Source organism: Anabrus simplex, chromosome X (genome assembly GCF_040414725.1).
Source record: "Anabrus simplex isolate iqAnaSimp1 chromosome X, ASM4041472v1, whole genome shotgun sequence".
Classification (NCBI taxonomy): Eukaryota; Metazoa; Arthropoda; class Insecta; order Orthoptera; family Tettigoniidae; genus Anabrus; species Anabrus simplex.
In genome coordinates this window covers 155,073,884-155,089,123 of record NC_090279.1, presented here as the reverse complement: position 1 = coordinate 155,089,123, position 15,240 = coordinate 155,073,884, and the positions used below count along the sequence as shown (strand labels likewise).

Here is a 15,240-nt window from a genome sequence, read left to right as displayed (position 1 = left end):
AAGCAAACAGTATAACATTAGTCTTGGGGACTACTTTCAGCCACTTAGTAGCCACCATCAGCCAAAATAAAAATTAAGCAAAATCGTATGATAACAAAACATATGTACAGTAAAATCTCGTTAATTCGAAGTTGTTGGGATGCAAAAATTGGACTTCGAATGATGTGATTTTGAATTAAATGCCAACTCGTAATTCAGAAATGCCAAGTCTTGCTGCGTCACAAAATATCTAAGACCCATTACTTCATGCAATTAACCTTGAATCAGTTTAAATCATGCCATGAAAAAACTATTTCCAAAATGTACCCTACAAGGTGCATGTATAGTATTCATATAATGCACTTGGATAACTTGCCTACAAACATAACGTCACGCAACAAAAGAAGAAAAAAGCATGAAAGGAGAAATCTACACTGGCTTCCCTGTGCAAGAGGTTTATTCATTGGATTACTGTACTGTATGTATTTTAGATGCCATGTACTTGCACAGAAAGTACCTGATGCCCTTAAAGCATAGCGGCTTATCAAACTTTCCTATGAGTGGAGGAAGTCTCTCGTTTCTGTGTGCATTGCTACACAGTAAAACGACCCCCAACCTTGTACAATTTCCAGACAGCACTTCTACTGTTTAAAACTGTTAAGTCCGCTTGAGCTCGGCATTTAAAAAACAATGCAGTTTCATTGGCATTGACAATATTGTTCGGTGCTTACGAACCACGCTATTTTGCAAACTGTCGGCATAGCCAGTGTTTGCAGATTCTGTTTCTCCACACACTGCCTGCTACGTGATGTGGCGTTCCTTAAAACGCTGAATGCAAAAGAATTACAAATTCACTCTAATTTAGCAAATATGAAGCAAACTGTACACACACCGAAGTGAGCGAAAGTGCGGAAAGCTAGCCCCGCACGTTCTGGAAGACGCATTCAATAATGACGCGGATACATTTTGAATTTAAATTACTCTGTAAAATATTACTTTTTTTAATGTACTGGCAGTTTCGAATTAAAAGTTTGAATTTTGATAATTGGACAGACATTTTCTTCGAATTACGAATTATACGTATTTTGAATTAAACAATTTAAATAACATGCAAAACCGTACCTCATGTTTCCGGGAATGAGAGTATCTTCGAATTAGGCAGATTTTGTATTAACCGATTTTGAATTATCGAGGTTCTACTGTATATAAGAGACAGACAATGTTGTAAGAGCGATTATAACATTAAAATACATATAACAACAAATGTTACGGGTGTGACCTTCGTGTCATAATATGATGCTGTCTTTAAATTGAACTAGGCAAATCAAAGCAGATCTCAGGGAATGAAGTATCCCTGCACGACTTTGGAGATGAAATGGACCATATGGCTAGCGTTGACAATCTGGCCAGTATCAAGTGTGCTAAGATCTTATGGTGTTCCTGAACCTGTGTGTAACTGCTACACACAGAGCCAGTGTGAGTTCTGACGCCAGCAGCCATGTACCATGCAGTACTACTGCATTTTTCAGACCAACCACATTGCAATGTTGCCAAAATAGCAGCTGCTCATTAATGGGGCCCGGATATTTATGTCATATCAAAGTACAAAATAAGTAATATTCATAAAATACTGTATGTAATAGTACTAACGGATTAAATTTACAAAGATGTTCGTAAATGCCTTTTATTATGTTTTATGGTTATGACATAAGACACTAAAATACCTCTATATTTTACGACAGTCATCGTTGTTACTTTAGATAATTTATATAGTCTACTGCTTTCTAATTTTGACAGTATTAAATATGGTATAATCCCGAATACCACCCGCACTCTTTAACCCAAAATATTGGTTCTAAATCTTCTAAATATTCAAGCCGTTCATTCTCGTAAATATTTACTAAGTTTACAAGGAGTATTGAAAGAGATTTGGATACGGTTACCATACTCAATATACCACATGTAAACGGACATTCAGGTCTTTTTGTGCTTTACTTGCGTTCTAGAAAACAAGATCGATTTTTCTCAATATGGTTACAGTGGCATGTAAACGCGAAATGTACGGTAATGAAATACGGTCAATCAAAGAATATGGATAAATATGCAGTAAATATGAAAACCGCTGCTGCTGGCATGCTGGGTGCGCGAATAGCTGATCTCACGGGATATCATACTTTGGAAATTCTAAGTTCCCATGAAGGGAATTAGATTCTTTTCCACCAATAGAGCATATCAAAAATCAGATCAAAAATTAGATGTATGGCTTTTCCGGCGTTTGCTCTATTAACCAGCGTTTCGTCTTAGGTCTGACACTAGACTCTTCAGAGTGGGATGTGTCAGACCCTACCCACTCAAGGTTCTTAAACACTACTAAAGGTTGGGCCCAACGCGAGACGAGCTGCTATTGGTTAACGAAATGACGTCACAGAAGGAGCAAAGCAGCCAAGCCCATAGCGCGCAGTTCAGTAGGAATCTCATAATACCAGCAAACATTACAGTTTCTAAGAACTAATTGCACACCAGACACAAAGTTTACTGCTGTTATAAGATTGAAAGAAAGTACAGCATAGTAAGTTTCATTATTTCTGTTACGAATAAGACGTAAATGTAACGCGACGGCACACTGACCAACGCTCGAAATTTATTAACAAATCCAAGTTCCTCTATTTAGTTTGAGGAAGGCTACGTGCTTTCAAATCTGTCAACATAAATATTTAGAGATACGAAATGTTTGTAATATTAAATGTTGACAGCAGAACTTCCGTAATGTAACTACCGCATGTTAACACACGATATATGACTCACTTCCGCAGATATCGAGTTTGAAACTTAACACATATTATAACAGCAGCAGAAGTAAGTTCATGTTCGAAACCTTGCATAGATATTCCTACTTTTTAAAATTAAATAAGAAAGAACAGGAAAAACACTTAATTAGAACACAGTCCTACCTGTGAGATCAGATGTCATGAAGTGGTTGCTTTTGAAGATAAAATCTACTGCCGTGCCTTTCGCCGATGAGCTGCTATGGATTTTTCAGTCCTTTCCCGAATGTTCATTTGTCGTATGCGTATAAATGTTCTCGTCCTAACATACATTTTTACTATTTCTGGTGGTACAGCGGGGAATTTACTGCTAATTATTTGAAACACTTTGCGTATAATATTAGGTATGCGTGACAGTTCAGCACGTCCGTGAAAATTGTTGTAACCAAGGTTGAAGTTTACAAAACACAACTTTTATTGCTTCACTTTATGATATTTACACAAATAACTGAAATTTATTTTGAAGCAAAAAGGAATATTGAATCTTGAGAAAAGTCTGTCTTTATACAATATGTACAGGTTTACAGTCTTTATATACACTTCTATCTTGAAAAGATAGTCTTTGTGAATTGACACGTTGATAGTCGAAAACTATCTGGCACACGAACATAAATGTCTTTGAGAGTCCTTGTTTGTTGAAGTGCCTGAATTCCTAAAAAGCAAGTTCAATTGATTGAAGAAATTCCACCTAGCGAAACTAAGGGAGCTTGCATAACTTAGGGAATGAAAATGGCTTGTAAAAGAATTACGGAACATAGGCAGCGGAAACAGGTAAGGGAGCGGTGACCAGAGGTGAAACCTCGTACTGCCAGAAATTCAGTCCACCTGGTCGAAGCACATTTTCAAGAGGAGTAGCCTCCGTGCTCGACGTAGGGTGTATTCTGGAGCTGGACACCGGGGCGAGTGGGCAAGTGAGCAGGCAGGGAGCTCCTATTTATAGTACACTCGATGGTCAGGCACGCGCACTGAGGGCTGCGCGTCGAAGCTAGCAGAATGATACACAGGCGCGCGTGCAGCTGGCTGGCGAAGCGAGAAAGGAGCGCCGGACATACAACACCCTCCCCTCCTAAATACGCCGGTACGGCGTGAAACGGCGGCGGCGCTGGCGGCGACTGCGATGCTGGGGCGGAGCTGCTGATTTCTCTGTTGTATTGTCCGGAGCTGGAACTGGGCGGAGTGGCGCTGTCTCGTCCTGAAAGGAACCCATTGTTATTAAATGATCTAAAGCGCGTTCAGCAATAGATTTATCAGGTTTAGCAATAGCATCAATAGCTGGACAGGGGCGGTAGCGCAGACGTATCTGATCTTGATGGCGGCAGATACGTTTCTCCGTAGTCTGTATCTCATATAGACGATGACCCAAGGATCTGCAGATGACTCCAGGTATCCAGAGTGGGTTGGATTTGAATGTCCTGGTGTAGACCTTGTCGTTGAGGGAGAACTTCGTTGGTGATGTCTTATGCTGGGCCGGAAGAGGCTGTAACAGAGAAAGTAAAGTTCTGTGAGGTCGTCCATGGAGCTTCTGTGCAGGAGTGATATTATCAGCGCCGGGTAGAGTTCTGTAGTTGTTTAAGAGTTGGAGCAAGGCTTGGTCTTTAGTTAAGCCTGAAGAGACAGCTTTCTTCATACTTCTTTTAAATGTTTGTACGAAGCGTTCAGCTTCACCATTAGATTGAGGGTGAAAAGGTGGTGCTAGGATATGACGAATGCCATTATGTGTACAAAAGTTCTGAAAAGCAGTAGCTGTAAATTGAGGTCCGTTGTCTGAAATGAGTACTTGCGGTAAACCTTCTGTAGTAAAGATTTTCTGGAGAGCACGAATGGTAGCTTCGGTTGTAGTAGTCGAATGCATATCCACGACATATGGAAAGTTTGACAGTGAATCGATGACTATTAACCACATGGAATTGAGGAAAGGACCTGCGAAATCGATGTGAACTCGTTCCCATGGAGTAGTAGCAGGAGGCCATGAAGCAAGATCAGAAGACGGGGCGTTCTGATTCGTTTGACATTGCTCACAATGACGTATTAGCTTTTCGATGGCGGCATCAATACCGGGCCAGTAGCAGTGTTGACGGGCGAGTTGCTTTGTTCTGGAGATACCCCAATGGCTTTGGTGTAATAATTCGAGAACTTGTTTCTGTAGGCTAAGTGGGATAACCACTCGGAAGATGGTGCCTGCTTCTAGTAATACAACTCCGGCACGAGTCGTGAGACGATGCTGCATACGATGATAAGGTGCCAGGTGGGCAGGAAGTGTGCTCTGAAGAGGCCAACCGTTGCGGATGTAAGTACGTACAGTAGCAAGTGTACTGTCCTTATCCGTAGCTTTAGCTATGCAGGTAGCATCAATAGGAAAACTGGATACAGTATCTTCAAGTTCTATGTCCAACTGAAGACATTCAGATTCTTGAGAATCGAAGGCAGTATCAGGACCAACGGGTAAGCGGGAGAGGGCATCAGCATTACAATGCTGGGATGTGGCTCGATATACAATCTGATAGGAATAATCAGAAAGGAACATGGACCATCTTTGAAGCTTTCTGAGGGAATTCTCTGGGATCTTATTACCAGGATGGAATAAGTGTACTAGAGGCTTATGATCGGTAATGATCAGGAAATGGTTGCCATAGAGATATTCATTGAAACGGCGAATACCAAAGATGATGGCTAAAGCTTCTTTCTCTATCTGTGAGTATCGACGTTGATGGTCATTAAGTGTTTTCGAAGCGAAGGCGATGGGGCGTTCTTGTCCATTACGATCCTTCTGGGAGAGAACGGCACCGACACCGTAGTCTGAAGCGTCAGTAGCTAGTGTGATCATCTTGTCGGGCTGAAAATGAGTGAGTTGTATAGCTTGAATTAAGGCGTTGTTGATTGTTTTCCATGCCTGTTGGCATTGCGGAGTCCACTGAAACTTAACACCTTTTTTACGTAGAGCGTTTAATGGAGCTGCCACTGTAGCGAAGCGTGGAATGAACTTATTATAATAGTTCGCTTTGCCTATGAAGGACTGAAGCTGCTTGAGGTTCTGAGGTGCTGGCATGTTTACTATCGCTGAGACATTCTGTGTACTAGGACGAATTCCATTCTTATCAAGTATATGTCCTAGGTAGTGAACTTGAGGCTGAAAGAAGGTACATTTAGCGAGATTCGCTCGTAGTCCATTGTCTTTCAATTTCTGGAGAAGTAGGCGTAGATTGGTTAGATGTTCCTGATGATCTTTTCCAGTAACAATAATATCATCCAGGTAGTTAGCACAACCGGGAATGGAGGCGGTGAGTTGAGCCAAATAGCGCTGAAAAATAACCGCTGAGGATGAAACACCGAATGGGAGTCGCTGTAGCTGGAGCAGTCCGAGAGGAGTGTTGAGTGTGAGAAATTTCTTAGATTCTTCGTCTAAAAGTAGCTGGAGATATGCTTCTTTAAGATCAACTCGAGAGAAGAATTGTCCACCAGAGAGACGACGGAATAAGTCTTCTGGACGTGGAATAGGAAAGATATCTGTGTCGAGTTGTGAGTTGACTGTAGATCGAAAATCGCCACAAAGTCGAACATTACCATCAGGTTTCTTGATTACCACGAGTGGAGTAGCCCATTGACTAGAAGTAACTGGTACAACAATTCCAGTTTGTATCCATCTTTCTAATTCTTTCGTGACCTGGTCTTGAAGTGCTAGGGGTACTGGACGTGCTTTGAGGAAGCGAGGCTTAGCTCCGGATTTCAGCTGTATGTGAGCTGTATAGTCTTTGGCTGTTCCGAGCTGAGAGTCGAAGACTTCAGGAAACTGCGCTAGGAGAGCGGTAACGTCAGAAGTAGGATGCAATGTAGATACGACGTTAATGTTGTCATGTATCTGGAAACCAAATAAGTTAAATAGATCCATGCCCATAATGTTTGATGCAGTGTAGTTGTTAACTACGAGAAGAGGAATGGCCTTCTGAATTCCTTTATAACTAGCCTGAAGCTTGATTTGACCTTTGATGTCAATTTTCTTCTTGTTAAATGTCACGAGCTGGATGTCAGCTGGAGAGCATGAAGGTGAACCTAAGTCGTGGTAGGTAGTCAGGTTAATAATAGAGACAGGGGATCCAGTATCTAATTGAAAATCGACAGATCGATCAGAGAATGAGAGAGGAATGATGATTTTGTGAGAATCCTTTGTGGGAAGAATAAGATTGATCTGATCAACTTCCATGTCTTGGCGGGGCTGTATATGCTTCCGGCGTGCTGCAGTAGTCTTAGCAGGGCGGAGCGAACTTTGACAGACAGTCTTAATGTGTCCAAGTTTATTACATCGTTCACAAGTAGCTTTGAAAAAACGACAGTCACGACGTTCATGATGCTTGAAACAACCTCGGCAGGAAGGCAGGAGTTTCGAGGTGCTTTTAGAATTGGGCTTCCGTGTAGCATTACGAGAGGGAACCTGGCGAGAATGCTTGGTGGAGAGCGCCTTATCCGTACGGTGCACTGTAGCAGAGGACTTGCGGGCCTGAGGCGAGACTTGTGCAACTTCGTGTGGAGAAGCTATGGCTGCGGCAGTCTTGGTAGTAAGCTCATAAACCGTAGCAATACGCTGGACGTCTTCTAAAGAAGGGTTACTCTGCTTGACAGCGTCAAAACGTATTTTGTCTTCAGGAGTATGTAAAATTATCATGTCCCGAATGAGAGAATCAGTGTAGGATGAACCACAACCGTCCTTGGAGCAGATGAACTGGCAGGGTTTAGCTAGACCACGCAATTCAGTTATCCATTCAGTATGTGTCTGATGGGGTTGCTTTCTGCTCTGAAAAAATTTATAGCGAGCAGCCACTATGTGAGGAGCTTTGGCATAGTGTTCTGTGAGACGGGCCAAGAGCTGCGTGAAGGGTACCTCAGATAAGTGTTCTTCTGGACTTAATTTACGTAGTAATTCACACGTAGCATTGCCAACCGAACTAAGAAATAGTGCGCGGCGGCGTTGATCATCTGTGACAGAATGGCAGATGAAATGCTGTTGTAAACGGGCTAAATAAACTGACCATTCTTCCTTAGCTGGATCAAAAGCAGAGAACGGAGGAATAGCTGATGGCTGTGTAGAGACAGAAATAGCTTGAATAGCCTGAATTAATGCTGCCTGTTGTTGTTGCATAAACTGTTGTTGTTGCTGCTGTAAGGCTTGGAAGACCGTAGCGAGTTGTTCCGCAGTAGCCATTGCGAGATGCGTGCAAGAAAGAGTAAGGTAAGCTGTGTGTCAGAACTGGTTGGAGTGTCGTTGTTGTTTAACACGTCGCCGTAGAGTTGACAACTGGGCCTGTTGAATGGTAGTGTCGTGTTGACCTCGTTGCTATAGAGTTGGCGATTGGGGCTGAGGACGTGTAGTTTGTTGCTTTTTAACCTCGTCGCGATAGAGTTGGCAACTGGGGTCGAAGAATTGTAGGGTTGCTGGTTTACCTCGTCGCCATAGAGTTGGCAACTGGGGTTGAAGAATGGTAGGCTGTTGCGTTTTTACCTCGTCGCCATAGAGTTGTGTTGTAACCAAGGTTGAAGTTTACAAAACACAACTTTTATTGCTTCACTTTATGATATTTACACAAATAACTGAAATTTATTTTGAAGCAAAAAGGAATATTGAATCTTGAGAAAAGTCTGTCTTTATACAATATGTACAGGTTTACAGTCTTTATATACACTTCTATCTTGAAAAGATAGTCTTTGTGAATTGACACGTTGATAGTCGAAAACTATCTGGCACACGAACATAAATGTCTTTGAGAGTCCTTGTTTGTTGAAGTGCCTGAATTCCTAAAAAGCAAGTTCAATTGATTGAAGAAATTCCACCTAGCGAAACTAAGGGAGCTTGCATAACTTAGGGAATGAAAATGGCTTGTAAAAGAATTACGGAACATAGGCAGCGGAAACAGGTAAGGGAGCGGTGACCAGAGGTGAAACCTCGTACTGCCAGAAATTCAGTCCACCTGGTCGAAGCACATTTTCAAGAGGAGTAGCCTCCGTGCTCGACGTAGGGTGTATTCTGGAGCTGGACACCGGGGCGAGTGGGCAAGTGAGCAGGCAGGGAGCTCCTATTTATAGTACACTCGATGGTCAGGCACGCGCACTGAGGGCTGCGCGTCGAAGCTAGCAGAATGATACACAGGCGCGCGTGCAGCTGGCTGGCGAAGCGAGAAAGGAGCGCCGGACATACAACAAAAATTAACTCAAATTTCTTTACTTGGTTTAGCCATTCTTCCGGTGGAACGAGTAGACCTCCCCGAGATAACACTTCTATTCATCCCACAGGGGCTGTACCAGAAGATATGGAAAGCATTTCCCCAGTGGGATTTCCCATTGACCTATCATATTTTCTTCCACGGTAGGCGATGTAGCCGGTGAGGTACCGAAATCCCTCTGCTGAACAATCAGGTGTCGCTGTAGATTGCGGTGAATCATTAACGGCACGATTTTCTATCGCAATGTCCCGAATTTCTGTCTCACCTTCAATCATGCGTAATGCTTCAGACATATCCGGCAGTAAATCTACAAGTTTAGATGTCAGTATCACATTATCAGTTTCTGAAATCACTGCAGCTTTATTGGATAACGGAATATTTTCTGAGTTCGCGCCCAGAAGTAACAGTCTCAATCTAAATTTCACCTCGGTTGGTAGCGGATGTTCATAGAAATGCCCGAGTCCTCTTATCTGAGAAAATAAATTTTCCAGACAGTCTTGGTTTAATCGAGCAGTCAAAATGTACTTTATGTTGAGATATTGGAGGTCACTAAAAAGGCCAAATAATGAACGGATGATCGTCATAAAACCTTTCTGAAATGGAAGCAATTGACTCGATTTACCAACACAGAAATTTCCCACGCAGATATATACACTACAATTATACTATGAACACAGAAATTTCATTCCAGCTACTATTACACTCTTCACGCAACTGACGAAAAGAAAATAACTGCACGAAAATACAGTAGGCCACTATAGAAACCAATAGCAATATACGGAAAGAAACTAAGTATAGATATTACTTGGAAATCCTTTCTTTATAAGGCAGACAGCGATAAACAACGAAATAAGATACACGTGCGGTTGTATGCTACACAGTCACGGTGCTCCTTTGATGACGTCGCGCAGGACGAGAGAAAACTAACATCTACTGCGCAGCCAATCTGGGCCACCCGTGCTACCCACTGACGCTGGGGTGTATGCAGGTGAACTTATCAGAAGCTTATTTATGAAGCACAGTCTGATAACTGCAAACGGGAGATAAAACTCCACAATGGAACCAATGCCCGCCTAGCAATTCCAAATGGAAATTCTAAGTTCCCATGAAGGGAATTAGATTATTTTCCACCAATAGAGCATATCAAAAATCAGATCAAAAATTAGATGTATGGCTTTTCCGGCGTTTGCTCTATTAACCAGCGTTTCATCTTAGGTCTGACACTAGACTCTTCAGAGTGGGATGTGTCAGACCCTACCCACTGACGCTGGGGTGTATGCAGGTGAACTTATCAGAAGCTTATTTATGAAGCACAGTCTGATAACTGCATACGGGAGATAAAACTCCACAATGGAACCAATGCCCGCCTAGCAATTCCAAATGGAAATTCTAAGTTCCCATGAAGGGAATTCGATTCTTTTCCACCAATAGAGCATATAAAAAATCAGATCAAAAATTAGATGTATGGCTTTTCCGGCGTTTGCTCTATTAACCAGCGTTTCGTCTTAGGTCTGACACTAGACTCTTCAGAGTGGGATGTGTCAGACCCTACCCACTGACGCTGGGGTGTATGCAGGTGAACTTATCAGAAGCTTATTTATGAAGCACAGTCTGATAACTGACACATCCCACTCTGAAGAGTCTAGTGTCAGACCTAAGACGAAACGCTGGTTAATAGAGCAAATGCCGGAAAAGCCATACATCTAATTTTTGATCTGATTTTTGATATGCTCTATTGGTGGAAAAGAATCTAATTCCCTTCATGGGAACTTAGAATTTCCATTTGGAATTGCTAGGCGGGCATTGGTTCCATTGTGGAGTTTTATCTCCCGTATGCAGTTATCAGACTGTGCTTCATAAATAAGCTTCTGATAAGTTCACCTGCATACACCCCAGCGCCAGTGGGTAGGGTCTGACACATCCCACTCTGAAGAGTCTAGTGTCAGACCTAAGACGAAACGCTGGTTAATAGAGCAAACGCCGGAAAAGCCATACATCTAATTTTTGATCTGATTTTTGATATGCTCTATTGGTGGAAAATAATCTAATTCCCTTCGTGGGAACTTAGAATTTCCATTTGGAATTGCTAGGCGGGCATTGGTTCCATTGTGGAGTTTTATCTCCCGTATGCAGTTATCAGACTGTGCTTCATAAATAAGCTTCTGATAAGTTCACCTGCATACACCCCAGCGTCAGTGGGTAGGGTCTGACACATCCCACTCTAAAGAGTCTAGTGTCAGACCTAAGACAAAACGCTGGTTAATAGAGCAAACGCCGGAAAAGCCATACATCTAATTTTTGATATCATACTTTGCAAGAGCCAAGACTGTTGGTTACGGAAGTGTACCTTGCTCACATTCGAGTTCCGTATCTGTCTCGATAGTAAGCGATGGATTCAAAACGGTGTCTGCAGTCATCTACTGTGTGTGAGAAATTTAAAGTTGTAAGCGAAGCTGAAATATACGGAAATAGTGCCAATGGCAGAAAGTACGATATTGATGAATCATGTATTCGTGATTGGCGGAAGAAGACTGAAAAACTTCTAAAAAGTAACGGTGATCACAGAGTGTTTCGCAGGCGGAGTATAGTGTTTCCGGAAATTGAAGAACGACTCCACAAATTTGTGAAAAATGTGAGTTAGGATATGGAGTTTCTAGTGAAATGTGTCAACTGAAAGCACTAGAGATTTCAAAAGAACTCATAACACAGGGTTTTACTGCAAGACGCGGATGGATCTGAAACTTTTATCGGAGAAAGGGATTGTGCATTTGGAGACGTACGTCTATTTCACAACCTCCCTGGGGAGTATGAAGAAAAATTAACGGCCTTTCAGAGTCACATTATCAATTTGAAGAAGCAAAATTCTTATTTTCTCTCACAAATTGGGAATGCTGACCAGACACCTGTCTATTTTGAAATGCCGTTGGATAATACAGTGGATACGAAGGGTTCTAAAAGTGTAACCATCAGAACAGGTGGTAACGAATGGCAGCGATGCACAGTAATGTTGTGCGTATTAGCGGATGGAACCAAACTCCCTCCATGTGGTTCTGAAAAGGAAAACACTTCCGAAAGGAAACTTGCAGTCCGGTGTTATTGTTAGAACACATGAGTCCGGCTCGATGGACAGTTAGTTGAGGACTGGGTGAAGTGTGTTTGGCAATGTCGCCCAGGAGCTTTGTTACAAAAACGAAACATGCTTATGTTGGACAGTTACTGAGGACATAAAACTGACGTCGTAAAAGATATAATGCGGAAAGGAAAAACCGATCTTGCAATAATTCCCAGAGGGCACGCTCTATTCTACAGCTGTTGGATGTGTGCGTGAACCGGCCTTGCAAAACTGCAATGAAACAGTTTTACACCGAATGGATGTCTGAAGGTGATCACGCGTTAACTCCTACTGGACGAGTGAAGAGGCCTGAAGTGGGACTAATATGCAACTGGATAAAGACCATATGGGCGAGCATTCCCAATGATCTAGTGACCAAAAGCTTTAAGAAATGTGGAATTTCAAATTCAGTAGACGGTAGTGAGGACGACTATTTGTGGAAAGATGCCAGATGACAGTGAATTGTGAATGATCTAAGTATTGGACCGATTTTATTTACAATTTTTGTGATGATTTTATTAATTGTAAGCTGTTTGAATTTATTTTTGTGCATACCTGCCAACTTTACAAAACCAAAAATCAGGAGATTTTGACATTAAAATCAGAAAAAAATCAGGAGAAATCAGGAGATACAATTGGTCAAAACTGCTTATTCTACATGTCTTGCACAATACAGTACAACAATATATTTATAACACTTGTTGTCTCAAAGCCTGACTATTACCATACGAGGCTACAAAGCCAAAAATTACACATCTCTATTCCCTCACAGGAAGTATGTGAGTGAGATGATCGGTTTCTGAAAAGCCTACCGAAGATAGTATGAACTCATGCTCCACACGTGTGAATCAGTCCTGCACTTAGATACCATTACTTGACAAATGCATAGATTAATATATTGCATCAAGCGCCCTCGCGATTATGTGAAGCGCAATGCTATTTGGATCAAATAACTATCTTATGTACCCGTGCTTCGCTACGGAATTCTCAGAAAGACTGTCCTTATAGTTTTCCCAACTGAAGTCAACATAGGTCGTTACAAAGACACCGGTATGAATGTTGCGATTAAAAGCAATGCTGTCATATGAAATATTTGATAAAATGAAAACAGCACATTTTCTCACTTTTAGCGAAAAGTACTATGGTGTCAATCTAACAGTTCAAAGTTTCAGAGCCAGAATGACCAGGCTGCAGACAGCTGCGAACACTCCTGTGTAATTATTCCATTTAAGCGTGGACACTGCTTATTCAAATCACCTCAGAGTAGGGATCGAATAGCTGGAATACTATGATGATCCTCTGCGTTACGTACCAGTAACATAAAAAAATTTATGAACCAGAGGGATGGCATGCTAAAGCAGGGAGAAATCTAACTCCCCACTCCCCAGCTTCTTCCCGCCAATATTCAGGCAGGCTGTTATACTCTAAACGCAGCAGTAATCTCATCTATCGGAGATAAATGGCAGCAGAATACACAAAGCACATCACAAAAAACAATGGTCAATGTCATGTTATTGTTGATCGATTTTATGAGCTGTCTATATTGCAGGCGTTCACATTTAGTTTTCTTCCGAATCTGTGATATTAAAGCATCTAATGTAAAGTGAGTCGTCCTTTCTTTCATGACTCCCTCTTGTGTTATTATTTAAGCGATCGCTCCTTCATGACTTTTTCCTCATTCTTATAATCATCTTCAAAATTGAATCCCCATCATCACCTATGTTATAGTCGGAACGGTAAAACTGAATAAGCAAATTATCACAAAAATATTTTATTCTATTATCACCACCTATTCAATACAAGCCACGTGTTACGTGGATGAAATCTACATAATAATATATACACTTCTCAGGGACATGTTTTGCCCCTTGTTAAGGGCATCATCAGCCTGTAGGATTAATGTGTAACGTATTTTTCATTGTAATCCATGTATGAATAGATAAGGTTTCAGACATTTGACCTTAAGGTTACCTACAGGCTGATGATGCCCCTAACAAGGGGCGAAACATGTCCATGTCCCTGAGAAGTGTATATCGTATTATGTAGATTTCATCCACGTAGCTTGTATTGAATAGGTGGTGATAACAGAATAAATTTTTTTTGTGATAATTTGCTTAAGTCAGTTTCAATACGAATCAATCATGAGAATTGCCTCTTGCAAAACTGAACAAGATATAAATAATCGGAAATTGTATTCTTTATAACTTTTGATATGTACTACTTTCAATATGACCAGTAAGATAGGCAATTAAAAATTAAATTTTTGGCACCTTCCCTTAAACTACCATTTCGAACAGAGTGAATAAAATTATTTATAGCGTAGACTGTAGTTCCTCATTCCCCGACTTTACATAAAATTCGGTTCACCCATTTTCTCGTACCTCAACGCTGATATGGACTTAGCACAAAAAAATCCAAATTCATGAATATCTCTTATCATAGCCGATACAGTAAAAATGTATATGACATAAAGCATAGGAAATTTAATAATATATAACTTTAGTTATGTAGTATTTATCACGGGGGCCAATAATAACAAATATTTGAAAATTAAAATTTTAGGCCTTCCGACAAACTACCATTTCACTAAGCGTGAATAAAATTATTTATGGCCTAGATTTTAGCAATTTGTTCCCCAACGTTATATACCGATTTTCATTAAATTCTCTTCAGCCGTTTTCTCGTGATGAATGTGTGTACGAACGTACATACAGAAATTACGGAAAATTAAAACGTGCTTTTCCCCTTATTACTATGGTCACGACTGGTACAGAAATAGCATTCTTTTAAAATTCTGAGCAATGTACAGACAAAACTCTTATTTTATTTATATTGAGATATATTAAAATTAGTCAGAATTGTCTCCAAATGGCTCCTAAAATCTCTAGAAAAAAGTCACTAGTCGTTATCATTGAAATTATGTCACTAAATTACTAAGAAAGCGACTAGAATCGACCAAAGAGGATGGAATCGACTATACTGATGCGAACCAAGGGTGTGAACGAACACGAACATAGCACGTGAGAACAAGAGATTGACAATCGGTATACGCGTCGCGATATACAGGTTTCAATAAACATTGCACATTCGCGCACTTTTCTCGCCTTAATAAACG

General features: G+C 41.1%; 1 protein-coding gene across 1 annotated transcript in view; it reads right to left on the bottom strand.

Moving 5' to 3' along the window:
- The window catches only part of glu (structural maintenance of chromosomes 4-like protein gluon), a 185,020-nt gene that overhangs the window by 37,615 nt on the left and 132,165 nt on the right, over positions 1 to 15,240 (bottom strand). The gene's annotated exons all lie outside the window — the stretch shown is intronic.